This window comes from Octopus bimaculoides, chromosome 4 (assembly GCF_046866305.1).
Source record: "Octopus bimaculoides isolate indiv1 chromosome 4, ASM4686630v1, whole genome shotgun sequence".
Classification (NCBI taxonomy): Eukaryota; Metazoa; Mollusca; class Cephalopoda; order Octopoda; family Octopodidae; genus Octopus; species Octopus bimaculoides.
The window spans coordinates 24632031-24653362 of NC_142931.1; the positions used below are offsets into that span (position 1 = coordinate 24632031).

Consider the following 21332-nt stretch of genomic DNA (forward strand, 5'->3'; position numbering starts at 1 on the left):
TTCATAATAAAATATTGCTTTGTTTAGTTTTTTTTATGATTCTCTATTGTTTTCCTCTTTCTGTAACTCAATTCTCTCTTTTTCTCTCTCTTTCTCCCCCACCCCCACCCTCCCATGAAATAGTTACACCTCAAAACATCCAACCATTAAGATAAGCTGGGAGAGTGGAAAGTTGCTTTTAGCAACTGAAAAATTGATCACAGATCATTCCTAGATTGTTTTAATAACAAACACAGTTGAATAGGATTAAAGCAGAATGGTAATATTTGCTGTTGTTGTATCAGGATTTATTTCTACACTAAATTTATCTGTCATTTGCAAATAAATAAACAAAATAGCTATTTTAAATCAGGCAGTTTGAAAGGAATAAAGGAATGAAGTTTCTATTTGATCTAATTTCAGTTATGTTGGAGTTGTTTTTGCTGTTTAACTCTGAATGAACAGATCTATAACCAAAGGCAGTTCATCCATGATCATCTTGTCTCTCTTATATTTATTTATTTATTTATTGAAGGTTACATTATCCAATATATCCTTTTGTTTTTAAGATAGCATGATATGATTTGAGGCAGATTTGGTGGTTATTTCTAGCAAGTTGAGTGACTATATAGAGATTCCTGCGAGAGTGTTACAGGATGATAACAAGTACTAGAGAGCAGAGTTCAGAGTTTAGTCTTGATCCATAGTTGAGTTTAATACAGTTCAATTATACCTTCTGCCTTTGCAAATCAATAAGAGAGTCTGTACAGAGGAATACAATCTTCCAAAAATAGTAGCTAAATCTCTCTTAAATTAAACACTACTGTTTTAGTTAAGGACACATTGAAGAATGCAGTCTGGAAAAATAAGCATACTAGCACAGAAAATGGACATTAAATGATGATGATGATGATGATATATGATATATATGCATATATATATATATATATATATATATATATATATATATATATATATATATATACATATATGCAGTTGCATTTATAAATGGAAGATGCAAATCCCAACCTCTAAACAATATCAGTCTATTACCAGTAAATTTTCAGAAGTTCTGAAACATACTCTTGACAGCTAGGTATGCTGTTTATTTTATGCCAGCTAGGTATCTTATGACAGGTAGGTATGCATATTTATTTTATGCCACAACTGGTGAACAATGCATGAGTTCATGTACATAAACTCCAAAAACTCTGCACTTATGGCTAATGGTAAGCCAATAAGCTAGTTGGAAGGTTTTACATATCTAAGAAACCTTTTATCTAGGAAGCTTTTTACCCTGTCAACAGGGTATAAGAGAACAACCAAGGAAGGCTTCGTAGAGCACATCAGATATTTGCAAAACTTCAGTTGATCTGGAAGTTTAGGCAAATAAGATCTTAGGTCTGTGATTGAACTCTATAACAGCAATGTCAAATCTGACCTAATGCATGGCTCAGAAAGCTATTAAATAGTAAAAGAAGACTTATTAACATCAATGCATTCTACAATGTGTCCCTGGGGAAAATCAGCCATATCTTCTGACAAATGATGAACTGCATTGTAAAAACAGGTGTGATCCTTGAAATAACACGTCAACAGCTCAGATGGCTTGGCCATATACTCAGGATAAAACACTAAACGTATCAGTAAGATGGACACCATCTAGAAAACGTAAACTAAGGTAGCTAAAGGACTCTTAGTATAGAACAGTTGAAGGTGAGCTGAGAGAAATGACTGTACATAGAGCAAAGCACTAAAGATCTGTCTGAATTAACATTTGATGAATTGTCAAAGTTTTTTTTTTATTTTGAGAGAGGATTAAATAAAAACGATAATTGCAATCACTGGTTCACAGCAAAAATGACAAGGTAGTATTTGTAAGAGTGCAGAACGACTACCACAAAAAGGAAACTTCACTCAAATAACACTCATTTTTAGGCTTTTCCAATGATGTCTACATTCTGTACATTAGTGAACAATATACATATTCATACCTACCCCCATATATATATATATATATATATATATATATATATATATATATATATATATATATATATATATATACACACACATATATATATATATATATATATATATATATATATTGTATATATATGTTGGGCTTCCACTCAGTTTCCATTTGCCACTCAGTTTCTACACTGACAGCCAAGGCAAAAAGACACTTGCTGAAGGTGCAGTGCTGTGAAACCTGGTATCACATGGTTGCAGAACAAACATTTTAACTACACATCCATGAAAATAGTTTATATTCATATCTACTGCAGAAACATCTGCAGTAGATATGAATATAAACTATTTGAACACACAAACTATAAGAATATAGTCAAATGCAATATCCACTTAACCAGTTTTCTTTCACACAAAGTAAATAACTTGAAAAGAATCAAGATCTATTAGTTTGTTTTATTTTTTACTCATTACATAAGCAAAAGGATTTTAGAAATGTCCCAGCATTTTCTCCCAATTTTGGTTAAAATATATGAGATTTGTTTGTAAAATATTATAATGAAAACTATGAACCAAAGGACTTTGAAATTCTTTTCTCCTCCTTTGTACAAAAGTTTTAGAATAACTGCCCACAACTACATCAGTTTTGCTGCCATAAAATACATAAACAAGTTAAAATAAAGATATCTGGAAATGAGCTTGGAAAATGGAAGATAAATGGATTACTGTCATTAGTTACATCCATACATCATGGAAACTGCAGGTTCCTGTCACATCAACTGAAATAATGAAACTCAATGCTTTATAGTAATAAATGTACCACCCTTACCTGAAAGGTTTTTGTGATTCTGTTTTCAGAGAATGAAAGCAAACATTTTTTTTCTTTTTTTTTTCAGTGTAAAACCAATAATCCAAGGTGTTATGAGAAATGGTAAGCAACCAGAATAATCAGGAAGTGCTTATTTGGATAAGACACGAGTTACATTATATAATGATATTTCAGTCAGTTCTAATGCATTCAATGAGGCATCACAGTTAATATATGATGTATCAGTAAGCTATCAGTAACAGCAGATAATCTTATCTCTGTGACACCAATCAATTTACTATTGTTATTTATATCAAGTCTTATTTTTCTAAATCGCATTTAAAAATAAGTAACGACAATAATAATTAAATCAGCATGAGGTTTCTTTTGATATAATTATTATTTGTTTATGTATTGGTTTTTATGTTAAAGTCATAACAAAAATAGATAAATCAAGGTGAATTTAATTTGATCGTTCCATTTTCTGCCTCTGAAAAGTTTATGATATCAGTTTAAGAATTAGCTAAATCATTTAGTGCTGCCTGACTGGCTCCCGTGCTGGTGGCATGTAAAAAGCACCATTCGAGCAGGGTAGATGCCAGTACAGTCTGACTGGCTCCCATGCCAGTGGCATGTAAAAAGCACCCACTACACTCTTGGAGTGGCTGGTATTAGGAAGGGCATCCAGCTGTAGAAACCTTGCCAGATCAGATTGGAGCCTGGTGCAGCTTCCTGGCTTGTCAGTCCTCAGTCAAACCATCCAACCCATGCCAGGATGGAAAGCAGATGTTAAACAACAACAATGATAATGATGATGATGATCTAGTATTATCATAATATCCTTATTATCATTGTTTTCACTTCCACTTTTCCATGATTGCATGAGTTAGACAGAGTTTACTGGGGAAGATTTTCTAAGGTCAGATGCCCTAATAGGTTGCTAATCTTCACCAAATTCGGTGACTGACACCTGTGCCAGTGGAGCGTTAAGAGCACCGTCTGAGCGTGATCATTGCCAGAGCAGCTGTCTAGCTTCCGTACCAGTGGCACTTATACCACCATTCGAGCGTGATCGTTACCAGTGTCGCCGAACTAGCACTTGTGCTGGTGGCATGTGAAAAAACATCCGAGCGAGGTTGTTGCCAGTGCCGCTGGACTAACTCCTGTGCAGGTGGCACGTAAAAAACACCATTTTGAGCGTGGCTGTTGCCAGTACCGCCTGACTGGCCCTCGTGCCGGTGGTACGTAAAAGCACCCACTACACTCTCGGAGTGGTTGGCGTTAGGAAGGGCATCCAGCTGTAGAAACTCTGCCAAATCAGATTGGAACCTGGTGCAGCCATCCCGTTCACCAGTCCTCAGTCAAATCGTCCAACCCATGCTAGCATGGAAAGCGGATGTTAAACGATGATGATGATGATGATGATGATGATATCATCATCATTTAATATGATCCTTCTGTCCTGGCATGAATTAGCTGGTTTCACAGGAACTAGCAAGCCAGAGGACAGTACAAAGCTCAATAGTCTGCTTTGGCATGTTTTCTATAGCTGGATGCCCTTCATATATATGCATAATGGGCTTTTCTCAGTTTCTGCCTACCAGACCCACTCGAAAGGTTTTTGTAAGACTGAGGCTATAGTAGAAGACACTTACCCATGGTGTCACACAGCGGGACTGAACCAGAAACCAAGTGGTTGCAAAGCAAGCTCCTCAACTTCACAGCCATGCTGCACAATATGTCTGTCTGTCTGTCTGCCTGTCTGTCTATCTGTCTATCTATCTATCTTCCTACCTCTTTATATATATTTACATGTGTATATATATATATATATATGTATATATATATATATATATTTCGAGCGTGGCCGTTTTCGTGCGGGTGACACGTAAAAGCACCCACTACACTCTCTGAGTGGTTGGCGTTAGGAAGGGCATCCAGCTGTAGAAACTCTGCCAAATTAGATTGGAGCCTGGTGTTGCCATCCGGTTTCACCAGTCCTCAGTCAAATCGTCCAACCCATGCTAGCATGGAAAGCGGACGTTAAACGATGATGATGATGATGATGATATATATTATGTGTAAAAAAATTGCACAGAATGATAACAAAGAAAGACAAGAAAAAAAATCACATGTGACATGGGCATGCTCACCTCTCTCTCTTTCTTTCTCTCTCCCTCTCTCTCTTTCTTTCTCTCTCCCCCCTCTCTCCCCCCCTCTCTCTCTCTTACACACAGACACATGCATGCATGCACACATGCAAACATAAATATTATAAGAATGTTTTACAAATGGTTTTTCAGACATTCTGAAGCATGGCTCATTACCTCACTTCCTAAATATATCTGGAGTCTGAAAGATGATAATAATGGCACAAGGCCAGCAATTTTAGGGGAGGGAAGTAAATTGATTACATCAATCCCAGTGCTCAACTCGTACTTATTTTATCACCCACAAAAGAATAAAAGGCAATGTCAACTTGAGCAGAGTTTGAACTCAGAACATAATGACAGATGAAATGCCACTAAGCTCTTTACCTGGCATGCTGAAGATACTGCCAGCTCGCTGCCTTAAAAAGATGATAATATTAACAAATATAAAAATTGATTTGTCCATTATAGAACAAATGTATCTCTTCAGAATGCATAAATTCCATCTTGGAGACAAGTACAACATCCTATTATAGCCTTTTGGAAATTTGAAGAAAAGATTAAAATTGTTGAACTCTCATACATATTTACATCAATATTTATTGAGATATTTCCAAATACAAACTGGCCAAAGTAATGTTTTTCCTACATAATGGATTCACCATACCCTTAAAGATGATCATACCATGAAAAAATATATTCAGCTATTTATCAACAGTAAAACTGCATCAAAGTAGCAACCTTCATTGCTTTTGTGTTTCACATAAAAAGTCTGAAACACTAAAGACATAAAATATATTTTTGCATGTGAGTAGATGGATATGTCATAGGCTTTTATATGTTGCAATAAAACAGATGAACAGGTGATATATTTTCATATGTTTTATTTTTTTTAGCAAATCTTCTTCAATAGTTCTCTAAAACTTTGCTTAAGAACTTAAGAGATCAACAACAAATAAATTTACAAATGTTCAAAAAGGCTATCTAGAAAAATCTTTTTATCTGAGATCCCACATGAGTCTGTGTAATGGTAACAAACTCAAATAAGGGCAGTGATATCAAACGCCCTCATTCTCCAAAATCCAAGAACAAAAACAGAATTGTGGAAACAAATCATTGGAAGTAATTTTAATAGCAGTACCTCAGCACGGTTACAACTGACAAGCTTGATTAAGTGAAATAGTGTATATATATATATATATATATATATATATATATATATATATATATACACACACACGCACACACACACATATATATATACATATACATACATACATATATATATATATATATATATATATAGTTGAAATTTACAGAGAAAAAAAAAGATGAAGACAGGTGTGGTGCAGGCATGGTATAGGTGCAAGCATAGCTACATAATAAGAAGCTTGCTACCCAACCATGTGGTCTTAGGTTCAGTCCCATTACATGTTACTTGGGCTGACAAAAGTATTGTGAGTAGATTTGTCAGATGGAAACTGAAAGAAGTCCATTGTGTGTTGTGTCTGTGTGTGTGTGATTGTGTTTACGTCTGACTCCACCTCTTGACAACCACTGTTGGTTTGTTTACATCCCATTACTTAGTGATTTCACAAAAAGAGAGCGATAGAATAAGCACCAGATATAATAAACATTAAGCACTGGGGTTGATTTGTTCAACTAAGCCCTTCAAGGCAGTGCCCTAGCATGGTCACAGTTCAATGACTGAAACAAGTAAAAAGATAAAAAAGGTTTAACATTTATTTGTGTGTGTGTTTGTATTTGTATGTACCCTTGTCTTGACATCACATGATGGTTGCAAATGAGTATGTTGTTTGTTTTCAATCTTCTGTGAAAAATGTCTGGCCAAGGGGAAATATTACCTTTCTTGAAAACAGGTAAGGGATGGTGACAGTAAAAGCATCAATGATGATGATGACGGTATGTAATACACACCCACACATACACAAACTCTTTTACATTTTTTCCCCCTCATCCTTACTAATGGACTGCAACAACACTAGGCCACTGTCTATAAGAAATGGTTGACAGTTTTCTTCTTGTCTTAAAATTTATTCCTTCTGTCGAAGACTGAACAAATTTCTTTAAAGTCTGTAAAGAAATTTCATTAATGCTGCACAATTACAGTGACATGAAAAAGACTGAAGTGAATACATTAAAATTTAATTATAAACTAGGACTCATTTTAATTGATTTGAATTATCTTAGTATTAAGTCATATAGACAATATAGCACCAGAAAAATATAATGGAAAAAAAACTGATAAATGCAACAGAGTGGCATCAGTTTAATGATCAAAGAATTGACAATATTTGTTTTGTTCCTAATAGTGTTCTGAGCCCCAAGCAAAAGAGTCTAGCTTTCAATGGCACAACCTACCTCAATATAAATAGATTTGTATCATAAGCAATAAGATTAGGCATCTATTTAATTTTTCTTTTCCTTTACTTGCACAGCTAAACTGAAATATTTTCAAGGGATCCAGAGAAATTAAGACGGAAACAATTTATCCCATTCCAATCTAAGCTGCATGAAACATAGCACAGAACAACAGAGCTTGAAACTCTGCTGTCTCCAACATTTTCAATATTCCAGGTACTGTTGAATATTAAAAGACATCGCCAGAATGGTATCTAACAGCTACAAAGAGCAACTTTATGATAATGATCAAATATATTCACAGCATGGCTGTGGGGTTGAGAAGTTTACTTTGGAATCATGTGGTTAGGGTTTCAGTTCCATTGTGTGAACACTGACAGCTGGTGTCTTCTACTATAACTGCTGGTTGACCTTGTGAGTGAAACTGGTAGATGAAAACTATCAGCGTGTGTGTGTATGCACGTGCATGCATGACTGGGTGTGTATTTCTTTCATCTTTACACGTATACTGGTTGTAAACAAAAGTTTCACTGTTCATTTAAAAAGGTGTCATTGTTGGCCGTGCACATTGAAACCATATCCAGGTTTCTTGACTTGTACATGCTGAATGTAAAACGAAACCTTCATTGTTCATTACAAATGGTGTCATTTGTTTGTAATCCTGAGCTAAAATCTATTTGGGCTGCTTGGGGATTATTTCCTGGCCTGGAAACAAATGAAGGTTAGCATCAGGAAATGCTGAAAAATATCCACTGAAATAAGGCTCACATATTTAACCAGGTAGTACAGGAGGCAGGTAACACAATGAGTGACATAATAACTGACACTCCATTGATTATGACGACAAGCGTTCCAGTTGATTCGATCAATGGAACAAACCTGCTAGTGAAAATAACGTGCAAATGGCTGAGCACTCAAGACTTTATGACCATAAGCTGAATACCCTAACCACCAAGCCACGCATCTTCCCAGTGACATCATCAAAGGCAAAGGTAACAGTCTAGAAAGAAACAACCACAGCAATGTAAAACTAATGGATGAAATTATGGAAAGAACAGAATGAGTTTAAAAGTACAACTGATAATGAAAAGAACAAGCTTAAATGAGATGTAGTTTGGGTTTGTGCCAGGTTGGAGGTGCCATTGATGTTTTCTTTCATGTGAAACAACAAGATGAGAAGTTCTTAGCCATAAGCAAACCACAATAACTGGCATTCATTGATCTGCAGGCAACCATTGATAAGATTTCATACTCTGTGGATTTCATACTTGTGAGAGTCACAAAAGCCAACAGCAAGGTGTGGTTGGCAATGAGTGTTAACAAAATTGAATATATATTTATATGCATGTGTGTGTGTGTGTGTGTGTGTGTGTGTGTGTGTGTGTGTGAGAGAGAGAGAGAGAGAGAGAGAGAGAGAGAGAGAGAGAGAGAGAGAGTGTGTGAGAAAAGAATTTTTTTGTCTCAGACAAAAGAAACTCAACACACACACACACACACGTTTGTTGCATAGTCACATGATTAGGAGTTTGATCCTACTCTACAACATCTTGGAAGATTGCCAAAGCCTCAAGCTGACTAGTGACTTACGAGTGAAATTTGGTAGACACCCATCATGTGTGTGTGTGTGTGTGCATACGTGATTGTCTGCATGTGTTTTCTCACTGATACCAAATACACTCCATGTGTTTTCTCATTGATACTAGTACCCAACATAAACAGAAAGGGCCAGCAGCTTGGTGGTTCAATATGCAAAGAAGTAGAACAAAGTAACTCATTTGTACACAACAAGGGTTGGCATTAGCACGGTTTATAAATATTCATATATATATATAATATATGCATTTATATAGTATATAGTCTATATAATATATATAGTCTATATAATATATATATATATATATATATATATATATATATATATATATATGTATCTTTTATCTTTTACTAGTTTCAGTCATTAGACTGTGGCCATGCTGGGGTACTGCTTTGAACAATTTTTAGTCGAACAAATCAACCCTAGTACTTTATTTTAAAGCCTGGTACTTAGTCTATTGGTTTCTTTTGATGAACCGCTAAGTTACAGGGAGTAGACAAACCAACAAATGGTTCTCAAGAGGTGGTGGGGAGACAAACATGGACACACACACACACACACATATATATACGACAGGCTTCTCTCAGTTTCCGTCAACCAAATCCACTCATGAGAGCTTTGGTCAGCCCAAGGCTATAGTAGAAGACACCCAATGTGCCACAAAGTGGAACTGAACCTGGAACCATATGGTTGGGATGCAAACTTTTTATCAGTCACGCACACAAATATATACATATATTGTAAATATACATCAAACTCTCTCTCTCTCTCATTCCCTTGGTATGTATGTTTATGTGTATATATATATATATATATAACTGTTGAGTGTATGTTCTCATTAAAAAAAAAAGCGTTCTACAACCCAAGGCAAAGTACTCAATAGATAATGGAGAGGGGATACATTTATTTATCAAAATAATGTCTCTGACAGTAAATAATTTGCTTCCCAACCACATGGTTTCAGGTTCAGTCCCACTGTGTGGCATCTTGCGCATCAGGCCAACCAAAGCTTTGTGAGTGGATTTTGTAGACGGAAACTGAAAGAAACCCGTCGCGCACTCATACATACATACATACATACATATATAGTTCAAATTTACAGAAAACAAAAGACAAAGACAGGTGAAGGAACAACAAGCAGGTGTTTGATGCTTGGGAAGAATGGAAAAGTCTTTGTCGTTTCGAGCCTATGCTCTTCGACAGAAAGGATTGAAAGGAAAAAAAAGAGATAACGGAAAAAAAAAGAGAGAAAAAAATGCGTAGGGAATAACGATTCAACATATGTATATATGTATGTATATATGTGCATGTGTATATGTATATATGTATGTGCTTGTGTCTTTGTGTCTATCCCCCAGCACTTGACAACCGGTGTTGATGTGTTTACGTCCCCGTAACTTATCGGTTCGGCAAAAAAAAAAGTCCAATAGAATAAGTACTAGGCTTAAAAAAAAAAGTCTTGGAGTCGATTTGTTCAACTAAAACCCTTCCAGACGGGGTCCCAGCATGGCCGCAGTAAAATGACTGAAACAAGTAAAAAATAAAATATAAATAAAGTATGTGTCGTATATAACGATAAATGTACACACACGCACGGATACATAACACAATGCATATTAACACACACATATATATATATATATATATATATATATATATATATATATATATATATATATATATATATATATATATATACATACATAAATGTATGTATGTTTAAAAATGAATCAACCTTCCATTTATGTTCTACAGTTCTATTTTAAGATCTCTATTTATATTAGCCAATCAGCTAACCAAAGACTATCCATGTTCTAAGAATAGCACACTGTAATCTATATTTAACGCCTGTTGTTATCTTGACATTACACTCTCCGTCTAGCGTGATTTTAAGAAATATAATTTGACCAATAAATACAAAAAAAAATAATAAAAAAAGCTTCTATTCTTTTATGATGTTCTCGTATTTTTAAGTATTCTAACAGAATTCTATTTATAAACACTCGCACGAATATGATAAATTATTTAAGAAAAATAAATAAATAAATTAGTTGCTATGATGAATTTGTCGTGTTTGTGTATGTCTCTGTTTGCGTGTGTATAATCATGTAAGTAGCTACTTACATAACACATACACACGTGCGCGTGTGTATGTAGCTAGTTGTCTAACTGTTAGACTCTAACACATATACATACAAGTAGGTAGGTAGCTAGTTACGTAATACTGAAGTGTGTGTATGTATATACGTTCGTTCGTGTGTGTATCTGTGAGGGTGTTTGATCGTGTGCGTAGGTGGTGAGTTGCATAACGCAAACACCCAGGGCAACACGACACATCTTTTTTCCTTTTATCAACAACTACCAACTGTTTTCATCATCTCCATACTCACCTTACCCTCACCTAGTATTAAATCATTAAGCCTAATCCTTCCTTCCTAGAATGTAACTCTCCGTTAATTCACTTCCCACTCGTATAGATATTATTTTCCAGTAGTGGTCGACAATCCAGTTGTCGACTGCGATATTCAGAGCAAACATCAACGATATCAATATTACATGTCACTAAAGGCCTGCACAGGCTGGAAACTAATCCTGCATCTGAGCGTCATGTGGAAGTGGGGCATTGAATAGTATTACAGATCATATTTAAGAGTCCCGTAGTATCATAGGCTGTGACAACTTCACAGGTATTTTTTTCTTACATCATTCATCGGAAAAAAAAATGCAACGGGTGTAAAAAACGGTGTAGGAGACGAACATGAAAACAAAAATTCCGGGAAAGCAACGGGGGGGGGGGGGGTGAGGAGAGGCCTTCGGAAAATTCACGAGATCCGATGTTCTTCCCTCATAACTTTTAGGAAAATGGAGGTTTTTTAGTGTAATTTTATATAAATACCTTTCAAACGGTATAGATTACGATTACAAAGAAATTTGTGGGGAAAATTTTGTCCGAGGAGATGGGGAGAGGACATCGGAGAATTCACAAGATCAGATATTTTTCCTTCGTAACTTTGAGGAAAATGGATATCTTTCTACTTCACACCCACGTAGGAAATGAATCTGAAAACAAAAATGTGCAGAAAGAAACGAGGAGGGGGTAGAGGACTTCGGAAAATTCACAAGATCCAAGTTTTTCCCTCGAAACTTTGAGGAAAATATAATCCTTTTGAAATCACAAATTAAGCTTTTCCTCAGGAACTTAGATGCTAAACATACTTTTGAAGGGTTCGGGTCCTTACTTCTACTATACATATATATATGTGTGTGTGTGTGTATAGTAAAAGTAAGGACCCGAACCCTTCAAAGAGATGTTTAGCATCCAAGTTCCTGAGGAAAAGCCTAATTTGCGATTTCAAAAGGATTATATTTTCCTCAAAATTACGAGGGAAAAAAAAACTCTGATCTTGTTAATCTTGTGAATTTTCCGAAGTCCTCTTCCCACCCCATCAGAAAAGATTTTCTTCACAAATTTCTTTGTAATCGTAACCTATACCGTTTGAAAGGTATTAATATAAAATTTCATTAAAAAAAACTATTTTCCTATAAGTTATGAGGGAAAAGCATTGGATCTTGTGAATTTTCCGAAGGCCTCCCCACCCTCGTTACTTTCCTGGAATTTTTGTTTTCATATTCGTTTCCTACACCTTTTTTCACACCTGTTGCACTATTTTTTTTTTTCGATTTCGTTTCCGGGTAATAATGTCAACATCAACCCATTTATTTGTTTCGGTCATTAGACTGTGGCCCTGCTGGGGCACTGCCTAACAAATCAACTCCAGGACTTGTCTTTTTTTTTCTAAGCCTGGTACTTATTCTATCGATCTCTACCGCTTAGCTGCTAAGTTACCGAGGACGTAAACCAACCAACACCGGTTGTCAAGTGTCGGTGGGGGACAAATACAAAAACATACACACATATAGATATGTATACATATATATATGTATACGATGGGCTTCTTTCGGATGAGTTTCTTTCTCTCTGTCAAATCCACTCACAAGGCTTTGGTCAGCCCAGGGCTATAGTACAAAACACTTACTCAAGTAGCATGCGGTGGGACTGAATCCAGGATCATGTAGTTGGGAAGCTTCTGACCACACTGCCATGCCTGGGCTTATTTGTCTTTTATCTGTTACTTGTTTTAATCATATCACTCCAGCCAGGCTGAAGCACTGCCTTAAGCATTTTAGTCAAACAAACTGACTCCGGTACTTATTTTACTTACTCTATCAGTTTATTTTTTCAAACTGCTAAGTTATGGTGACATAAACAAACCAACACTGGTTGCATTTGTATTTGTGGAGGGGATAAACACAAATGCAAAGACACACACACACACGCAATGGGCTTCCACACAGTTTCTGTCAACCATATTCAAATACAAAGCATTGTTCGGTCCAAGGTTATAAGAGAAGACACTTGCCCAAGGTGCCACGCAGTGAGACTGAAACTGAAACCACGTGGTTGCAAAGTGAGATTCTTCACCACAAAGCTATGCCTACACAAACATATATGAATATCTACTCACTCATAGTGCATTAAGTAATCGTAATTTCTTTTTATGAAGTATCATTAACAGGTATAAAAAGGTGTACAGAAGAAAATAAATCAATATATACGATAATTACTGTTTTTGACACAAAGAACAACAATGAGTGGATCTAATAAAAAGATGTGTGTGCGTGTGTATACAGTGTCAGTTTATTCTATTTATATAGTATATTTTTGATAGGAAGAATGAAGTGCTAACAAGGAGGAACAATTCATTTTGTACTGAGTGCTTTCCCATGGCACCAGCACTAGGGAGGTAACCATGTCCACATCACAACTAAAGACACTTTGAAGTTTCATGTCTCTGCATACTTGCCCACCTCTTTACAGAGAGAAGGAAATATATGAGTGATAAAGGCCTGACTGATAGCAGAATCTGAGATGAGTGATAGGAGTACATGCGCACAGTATTCTGAATAGGTATGTATATTCCAGGTAACATGACTGAGATGGCAGGTAGATGACAGGAGATAGAGTGATGGCAGAGACTCAAGATGTGTGGTTGAAAAGAAATAAGAGCATGTTGGTAGACAGAGTAGCACAGGAGGAGAGGGTGAAGGTAAACTAAAGTGAGTATAAGATGGTCCAGTGTAGCCATCTACACATAAGCAATCAGCTCGGTTCAAAGGGTTTAGAAATGATGGTGGTGACATGGTGAATGGAAAATAGGTAGATTCTGTACCAATAAGTGGCACAGGGAGTGATGGAAAAAGGGTAAGAAAAGGTGCAGTGATATCCTGGCTGGAGAGATGCACTGCTGAGCTACACTTAGTTAAACTGAAAGCATAGTATGGTGAGAATTGAGAAAAGGAGGAAGTGAGTGAGAGATGTGTAACAGGCATGGGCAAAAGAATGTGTTGGATGCAGAACATAGATAGACAATAAAGACACAGATTAAACAATGCAATATATGGTGAACAAGATGAGCAATAAAGGCAAGGGTGAAAGAGAGTAATATAAACTTAGATAAACTTATATGTTTCAACCAAAGATTGGTCCAGGCCATGTCTAACTTAATAGCACCACCTGGTAGGATTATCTAAATCCTTTTTACAGTTAAGTTTTGTTTATCATCCATTCAAGTAGTGAGTTCTTATTGAGTGAGTTGTATCCAGGTATGGGTGGCTTGTCTGGTATTCCTTGAAGAAATCTGTCTAGACTCCGTTTAAAGCTGATAGGATCCTTTTCTTCTTTTATCTGTTTCGGGACAATGTTAAACAGGGCAGGGCCTGTTGAGGAAAAGAAATTATGCAGCAGTGTACTTATATGTTGTGATCCTGAATTGGGTAGGGGACGTTTGGCCTGTGGTCCCAGCCTTGGATGAACCTTGAAACTAATGTTAAGAAAATTAATGGTTAACAAAAAAAGAGAATCACTGCCATCTTTAATCAAATCAACAGCAATAGAGTTATACATATTTTGAAAATCAGAAGAAGAAAAAAAGCAATACATTACAATGACTAGCAGTTTCAACATTTGATTCTTCAGTCTGAGTGAAAATGTGTATGTGAGTGTGTGCACAGGACAACATAATATAGTTAAAGATTTTTAATTATCACTGTATGTATAGATCAACTTGTCTTTATAAACATCTTCATAAAAGAAAAAGAGGGAGATTAGCCAGACTAGATCCCATCTTGTGTTGGGATTTCATCAGCAACTAAGTACTTTCTTTCACCATCTGCAGCTATTTTGCTAATAAACCCGCTATTATTAAGGACCTAAGTCATTTATACATATATGACAAATTCTTGGCAGCTAATATATTACTGGTGCATTAGCACTGTTTTGTTTCCATGTTATATTGTGCTATACAACATAAATAAAAAAAAAATTAGCTAAGATAGATGTAAGTACCTTATCTTTATATACAACATTTTCTTTGATAGCAAAAGATTGGATCTCAAGCTGGTTTCATAGGATTGAAATGAGTCTGCTTGATATCTCTCTTAAGATAACCAAACAATGTTGAATTTAGTAATCATGATTTTATCAGTTACAACATGATTCCCATGATCTTTTAATGCCAACTACAAAACACAGCAGCAATGTGCCAATATCATTTTATTCAGAAGATGGTGCCAGCGATCTTTAATTATAAACTAAAATACAGTTACATGTTCAACACACACGGCAATTACAACTTAATTTCAAGTCACGCCTTTGCTTGATTGTTCTCTACAAGATAACAGCACAAAAGTGAATTTTTAATCCTGCTTGGGACTTGTACTCTTTTGTGAAGATGTGGCCTTACTGGCACGTGAAAAAACATTTGAGTGAGGCCGTTGCCAGTGCCGCTGGACTGGCTCCTGTGCAGACGGCATGTAAAAAACACCATTTGAGCATGGCCGTTGCCAGTACCGCCTGACTGGCCCTCGTGCCGGTGGCACGTAAAAGCACCCACTACACTCTCAGAGTGGTTGGCATTAGGAAGGGCATCCAGCTGTAGAAACTCTGCCAGATCAGATTGGAGCCTGGTGCAGCCATCTGGTTCGCCAGTCCTCAGTCAAATCGTCCAACCCATGCTAGCATGGAAAGCGGATGTTAAACGAAATGATGATGTGGCATTGATGAGTACCTTGTGCATTAGTTGTTGCAGTATTGTTTTGGTAAACCTCTGGACACGCATTCTTTTTCATACTCAGCTGCAAGTAGAGATACCATATAATCTTTTCTACTCTAGGCACAAGGCCTGAAATTTTTGGGGAGGGGGCCAGTCAGTTAGATCGACTCCAGTATGCAACTGGTACTTAATTTATTGACCTTGGCAAAATTTGAACTCAGAGCATAAAAATAAGCGGAATACCGCTAAGCATTTTGCCTGGCATGCTAACATTTCTGCCAGCTCGCTATCTTAGACATGCCATATAGTGCATAGTTAACAAACTTCCTTGTCTGTACCTATTCTCTGATGACTTCCAATGCCTACCTTCCTTACACAGTCACATCCAACTTGTTACATGTTAAATTGGGCTGTACGCCAAAATATTCAGGCAAATTCACATCAAGGCCTTCACAAAAATTTCTCAAGTTGTTCATGCTTGATAAGATTTAATTTAAATTCCTTTAACACACATAAATACATACATACATATATATACACACACAGACACACATAAATATATATATATACACACAAACACACATAGTGATTATTTTTTAATTTGTATTAAGATAAACTGATGTTTTGTTTTTGTTTTTTTAACAACATTGTATGACTTAAAACAAATATAAACATATTCTTGTTGATATCTCTTCCATTGCAGAGATATCAAGAGCTACCCACTGCTTGTAATTATATGTTGTAACATTCCCAGTATATTATATATTTACTGATATGTCAATGTCCAACTGATATCTCAGTGTGATCCTTTCTGGAAATTGCACAGGAAATCAGATTTGGATGCCTATCAGACAGAATTGCATGATGATGACATGGTTCTCAGTTTAGAATCTGCAAAACTACAGAAGCTTGAAATTATGAGAAGTACACTACAGTCTGAAAAGCCAAAGGTTACTAAAACAAAGATTCAAACTGCTTATTTGTGGTAGGGGTCGTAAAAGGCAAAGTGATCTTGTTTGGTATGCAGGAAGAGAATAACCATAAACTCATCAATGTATAGCCAGTGTTAAAAAAGGAAGGGGAGGGGACAAAAATACAATAGGCTCTCTGAGAAGACTGACTACAAAGCAAAACTTTAAATATTACATCAGAGTGGGCTCTGGCATGAGCTGACATGAATTAAAGAACACGGAATGCTTGGCTGAGTATGAAATGCATTAGATAATAGTAGTGGAACATTTGTTCCTTGTCTTGCCATCATTGTTGTTGTTGCTGTTGTGGTGGTGGTGGTGGTGGGGTTTTGGTATTGGTGGCAATTGTAGTGGGGACAATGGTGGTGGTAATGGTGGTGGTAATGGTGGTAGTAATGGTGTTGGCAGTGGTGGTGGTGGTGGTGGTGGTAATGGAGCTTGATGATGATAATAACAATTATAGTAATGATAATGACTGTTGTGGTAATGAGGTGGATTTTGGCTTCCTACATTGCAATTCTGTTTTGAATTCCTCTGCTTTTCATTTCACAAAGATATTAGCTCTACTGGTTATTATACCTGAATAAATTGATACTTTTCTTTACAGCCTTCACCTTTTTAATCACCTTTGTTATATTCTCTAGCTCTTCTTTTATCCATCATCTCAGTCATCCATTTTAGTCATTCTATTTCATCTTCCTCTCTCTCTCCCTCTCCCCTCTTTCTCTCCTCCCCTCTCACGTGTGTACACACACACAGAGCAAGATATGGTCCTCTCATCTGTTGGCGCCTACCAAATGGTCCAACCCATGCTAACATGGAAAGCACATACAAAATTATGATGATGATATATACACGGTTCTGGGTTCAGTCCCACTGCATAGTACCTTGGGCAAGTGTCTTCTATTATAGCCTTGAGCCGACCAAGGCCTTGTGAGTGACTTTGGTAGATGGAAACTGAAAGAAGCCTGTCACATATACACACATGTGTATCTTTGTGTCTGTGTTTGTTCCCCCTCACCACCACTTAACGTTAAAGGCATCCAATAGTGTTGCGTGGTTGATGTTAGGAAGGGCATCTAGCTGTAGAAACCAAGCCAAAATAGACTGGAGTCAGGTGCAGCTCTCTGGTTTAATAGTTTGTCAAACTGTCTAACCCATGCCAATATGGAAAACAGATGCTAAATGATGATGAAAAAAAGAAGAAAAACAACAAACATGAAGATATGCACAAGAAGTATTTTAGCTTATGGCCATATCACGTTGAAAGCACCGCTTCTCGTCCGATCACCGAAGTTAAGCAACATCGAGCCTAGTTAGTACTTAGATGGGTGACCGCTTGGGAACCCTAGGTGCTGTAAGCGTCTCACACTTTGGCGCAGGAGTGGCAGTGTGTTAAGTAGCTCGCTTACCAACAACATGGTTCCAGGTTCATTCCCACTGCACCTTGAGCAAGTGTCTTCTAAAATAGCCTTGGGCCGACCAAAGCCTTGTGAGTGGATTTGGTAGACACAAACTAAAAGAAACCTGTCATATATATGTATATATATATATATATATATATATATATATATATATCTTTGTGTGTGTATATGTTTGTGTGTCTGTATTTGTCCCCCCAACATTGCTTGACAACCGATGGTGGTGGTGTGTTTACGTCCCTGTAACTTAGCGGTTTGGCAAAAAGATACCGATAGAATAAGTACTAGGCATCCAAAGATTAAGTCCTGGGGTCGATATGCTCGACTAAAGGCGGTGCCCCAGCATGGCCGCAGTCAAATGACTGAAACAAGTAAAAGAGTAGCTTGAAGCTCGGTGAAAGGAGAGAGTTTAATGTTTTGTGAATAGCTCTTCACTGGAAAGGAGAAAGGGAAAAGTCCAAAGAAGGAGGAGGAGGAGGAGGAGGAGGAGAAGAAATCACCAACAGGCCACATGTAATTACATTACTAAAGTGTGTGTGTGTGTATATATATATATATACATACACACACACACACACACACACACACAAAAGAAAGTGGAACTCAACACATTAAGTTGGAGTTACATATATTATTATTCAAAACAGTTTGATTCAGGCCACAAAGTTTCTTAGGCTTGTTACAGGAACCTTAACTTGTCGGATTCATGCAATTCAGTCACTTGTGCCTGATGAGCTAGGTTGCAGTAATGAGCCAATGAAAGTTGCATGGGGTTGAATCAAACTGTTTTAAATAATAACAAGAACATCAACAATATATACATATACATATATATATACAAGAATAAGGGCAGGGAATCGTTCATTAATAATAGAATTAATAATTAACAATTTTGCCAAGTAGTTCAGTATGAAAAAACCTTTATCGGTAAAACCATTTATCATCATAAATATACAGGGATTAGCATTGAGTGATATATATATATATATATATATATATATATATATATATATATATATATATATATATATATATATATATATGTATATATACATATAAATATTATATATACAGAGGGCATCAAGCTATAGAAAACATGCCAAAACAGACTATGGAACCTGGTGCAGTTTCTGGCCTTGACAGCTCCTGTCAATCCATCCAACCCACATCAGCTTGGGAAACAGACATTAAACAATATATATCATGCATACATATATACATTTACAGAACATTCAATCTCATAAACATATTTATGTGTATACATGAAAGAAAGAGATAGTGAGAGGGAGAGAAGGAGAGAGAGAGAAAAGGAGAGGAGAGACAAAGAGAGGGAGAGAAGGAGAGAGAGGAGTGGTATATTATAACTTACAGAGATGTCTGTTTAAACGAAATTATTTTAGTTTTAAATAGCAGTCAGAACAATTTTTTTCTTTTACACATTTCTTATCATGAAGCTGCTTACTTTGCAGTAAAGAACTAGCCAAAGTGTATCATGACATGCCAAAAAGGTGAAATGTAATCTTTTCTGAAATACTGAAATACTTTTTTTACTTTATCCATTTCTTCATTCAGTCTTCTCTTAAGACTACATGAATTATTATTAAGACTATTTAACCAAGTAGTAAAATGCAGGAAAGACTTCTGGCGATAATAGAATGTGTAACCTTTTAACAGACAACAGAATAAGTAGTTCATATATATATATATATATATATATATATATATATATATATATATATATATACACATATATTACGTATACACTTTACACAAGCTGTCTCAACTAATTCTGCCAAAGTCCAACAAGGTAGAAGTGGAATGATTGAACAAGCAGTGGAAACGAGGTGTTAGTATGTGCCAATCAATTTTTTTGATAAATAAAAAAAATAAAGCTATGATGACAAAAAAAGAAAAATGAATCCTAGTGACAATATGTCTTGATTACAGAAAGATATCCAATTTTATCCTTCACTCAATGTTGCTTTAGTCACAGCACTTGACAAAACTGCTTCTGCTGCCCCAGTCACTGCCATTGAAAAGCTCACAAAGATCTGGTCAACAACACTTATAATTGTGACTAAAAATTGAATGATAATCTCTGATGCTCAGCTTGTGGAGGCGCAATGGTCCAGTGGTTAGGGTAGCGGACTCGCGGTCATAGGATGATTGCGGTTTCGATTCCCAGACCAGGCATTGTGAGTATTTATTGAGCGAAAACACCTAAAGCTCCACGAGGCTCCGGCAGGGAATGGTGGCGAACCCTGCTGTACTCTTTCACCACAACTTCCTCTCACTCTTACTTCCTGTTTCTGTTGTGCCTGTAATTCAAAGGGCCAGCCTTGTCACACACTGTGTCACGCTGAATATCCCTGAGAACTATGTTAAGGGTACACGTGTCTGTGGAGTACTCAACCACTTGCACGTTAATTTCACAAGCAGGCTGTTCCGTTGATTGGATCAACTGGAACCCTCGTCGTCGTAAGCGACGGAGTGCCGAAGAGAAGAGAGATGCTCAGCTTATTTTTGGTACTAGGTCCACTATAATTTCTTCTGTAAAAGTCTAATGGGTAGGTGTTAAACGCTACAACAGAAAATGGCATTAATGCTACACAATTTTCTTTTATAATAGATCTCCTGTGCTGTACAAAGATTTTTTACAATATATAGAAATAAATATAGTGACAACATATTTAGTTGATACAATGATGAAATTTGTTCATACTTATTTGATAGTTGAACACAGACAACTTTATGAACCTTAACATCAATTGTCTCTCTATCTCTCATGTTCTGCCCAGTGAACATAACATATACTTATGTGTAGATTAAAATCAAACAGTGGAACCAAAACTGTTACTGAAAACTTATTTTAGCAGACTTTGAAAAATGTATATATCCATTGGAGTTTTTGTCTTATAACAAAACAATATCTCATAATGCAATT

At 36.3% G+C, this 21332-nt stretch overlaps 1 protein-coding gene and 1 non-coding gene across 9 annotated transcripts in view; one reads left to right on the forward strand and one right to left on the reverse strand.

Moving 5' to 3' along the window:
- LOC106883075 (uncharacterized) overlaps window positions 1-21332 on the reverse strand; it is a 335438-nt gene that overhangs the window by 104296 nt on the left and 209810 nt on the right. Inside the window, exon 1 of one of the 8 annotated variants that reach the window (XM_014933987.3) lies at window positions 2780-4014. The exons of the other annotated variants lie outside the window; for them this stretch is intronic. The gene's annotated coding sequence lies outside the window, so the exon portion shown is untranslated. Of the gene's footprint in view, window positions 1-2779; window positions 4015-21332 lie in introns of those variants that run through there. 8 annotated transcript variants of the gene reach the window in all.
- On the forward strand, window positions 18213-18331 carry LOC128247703 (5S ribosomal RNA). Its single transcript, XR_008264071.1, has one exon. It is a non-coding gene; the product is annotated as a 5S ribosomal RNA (ribosomal RNA).